We start from the raw sequence: 2500 nt of genomic DNA, 5'->3' as shown, positions 1-2500 counted from the left end.
GGTCATGTTGGTACGGTACTCTGGCTGTAAACACTGAGGTAGAATTGCAAAGCTTTATGTGAGGGTCTAAAGCTTTTTAACCATTGCTTTATCCTGGACACAGTATGCTGTTGTTCTGAGCTCTCATGCCTTGGTATCCACTCACCATTTCACCATACCTCATGTAATGCTTTAAGGTTCTCGCAGAAGGAGCAGTTGTCACCTCACTTCCCTGTGTTTTGCATCAGACTTCAAGTATTCTGTGTCATTATAAGGAAAAGAATAAAAATTACTTGGAAGTTTGTTTATCCTTTTTGTGTGTGTAATGATGATAGAGGTACAGAACAGAAGCACCAATACTGAAATCAGAGATCCATATGGTTGTGTGCCTTTCAAAGTTTAGACCTAAAACTGGTGATGCAAAGATGAATTTGAACAAAGAACTTACATGGCTATTGTGTCCATATAGTTATCTCTCATGGTAAGACATATTCATAATGAAATTATATATATATACCACTTAATTTTCATAATGCCATCCACATCACAAAATAAAGAAAAATATGCTAGTAGTAGCATATCTAAAAATATATATTTTAGGGAAAAGCACTATACCTTGTTGGAGGGAGGGGATCTATGGTTACCATATGGAGCCTGAACAACAATAATAATGATAATATAACAGGAATAATGTAATGATGATGATATTGATTTTATTAGTAGTATCATTACTATCATTACTGTTATTGTACTTATCAACATAATGTAATTAATATCACTTCCTATTTTTACAATCTGTCAAAATTATTATTATAGGTGGGTTCATAACCAGGTGCCTATCCAGCACCACCACATAATGCTAGTGGGTGGTTATGATTTTTTCATTCTAAAATTAATGTTACTATTCTCAAGTTGACTGAACTAACAACAGCATCATTATCTCTCGTATCTCCTCTTCTTTCTTAAATATCCTTTTTATTCTAAACTTAAACAAAAATTTATATCTACAATATCTACTAGAGATGTATATTTATTGAAGGATTTATCAATTTCTTCATTCAAAATGAGAAGAACATAATAGACCTCGCACACACCACCTTTCAGGGTCTTACTGAAAAAGCAGAACAGAACACTGATGGAAAAAAGAAAATGAAGCAAAATCGTTTTGATTTCAAATCATACTGCAAGCAACAGGAAAATTATAAATTTGTAATTTTCTTGTAAAATAGGAACAAGATCTCATAGCAAAAAGTTTGAGGTGATGACAATAAAGTAGACATTTATTTTTCCAAATACAACAATAAAAAAGAATAGTATTGAATGTGCCAAGAATACATATCAGGAAAGCAAACAAGGACTATTTTAAAAGAATAGGTAAGAACACACACACATGCCCATAGAGGGAGGGAGGGGGAGAGGGAGAGAGAGAGCGTGGGAGGGGAGGGAAGGAAGGAGAGAGAGACAGTGAAGGGAGGGTATAAGAACCCATATGTGAACCCCTACAAGTTCTTGTCCTTAGTGTCTCAGAAAGGAGACATCACATTGTAGAAAATAGAGAGAGAAAGAGGAAGGGAGGGAGAGAGAGAGAGAGAGAGAGAGAGGAAGGGAGGGAGGGAGAGAGAGAGGAAGGGAGGGAGAGAGAGAGAGAGGGGAAGGGAGGGAGGGAGAGAGAGAGAGGGAAGGAGGGAGATAAAGAGAGAGAGAGAAAGAGAGAGAGGGAGGGAGGGAGGGAGGAGAGAAAGAGGGGGAGAGAGGAAGGGAGGGAGGGAGAGAGAGAGAGGGTAGGAGGGAGAGAAAGAGAGAGGGAAGGAGGGAGAGAAAGAGAGAGGGAAGGGATAGAGGGAGAGAGAGAGGAAGGGAGGGATAGGTGAACCCCTACAAGGTCTTGTCCTCAGTGTCTCAGAAAGGAGACATCACATAGTAGAAAATAGAGAGAGAAAGAGGGAGGAGGGAGAGAGAGAGAGAGAGAGAGGAAGGGAGGGAGGGAGAGAGAGAGGAAGGGAGGGAGGGAGGGAGAGAGAGAGGAAGGGAGGGAGTGAGAGAGGGAGGAAGGGATGGAGGGAGAGAGAGAGGAGGGGAGGGAGGGAGAGAGAGAGGAAGGGAGGGAGAGAGAGAGAGAGAGGGGAAGGGATGGAGGGAGAGAGAGAGGAAGGGAGGGAGGGAGAGAGAGAGGAAGGGAGGGAGGGAGGGAAAGAGAGAGGAAGGGAGGGAGCGAGGGAGGGAGAGAGAGAGGAAGGGAGGGAGGGAGGGAGAGAGAGAGAGAGGAAGGGAGGGAGAGAGAGAGGAAGGGAGGGAGAGGGAGGGAGAGAGAGAGAGGAAGGGAGGGAGGGAGAGAGAGAGAGAGAGAGGGAGGGAGAGAGAGAGAAAGAGACTGGCGGTCAAGCATCATAATTCAAGGGTGGCTAGCAAACCACATGGGCCTGGTTCGAGATGTGGCAGATTATTTTAACTGCACCCACTAATTAAGGAATCACCTTAAATACCCTGTCAATATTTGCATTGATTGAAAAATATGCGAGGG

General features: G+C 42.5%; 1 protein-coding gene across 1 annotated transcript in view; it reads left to right on the top strand.

Moving 5' to 3' along the window:
- LOC113824507 (axoneme-associated protein mst101(2)) overlaps window positions 1–271 on the top strand; it is a 30413-nt gene extending 30142 nt beyond the window's left edge. The window contains exon 11 of the mRNA XM_070116209.1: window positions 1–271. This exon is cut by the window's left edge and continues 1789 nt beyond it. The gene's annotated coding sequence lies outside the window, so the exon portion shown is untranslated.
- Window positions 272–2500: the final 2229 nt, after the last annotated feature.

This window comes from Penaeus vannamei, chromosome 38 (assembly GCF_042767895.1).
Source record: "Penaeus vannamei isolate JL-2024 chromosome 38, ASM4276789v1, whole genome shotgun sequence".
NCBI lineage: Eukaryota > Metazoa > Arthropoda > Malacostraca > Decapoda > Penaeidae > Penaeus > Penaeus vannamei.
Note: the sequence above shows the minus strand (reverse complement) of the source record. Positions and strands in the feature narration are given on the sequence as shown.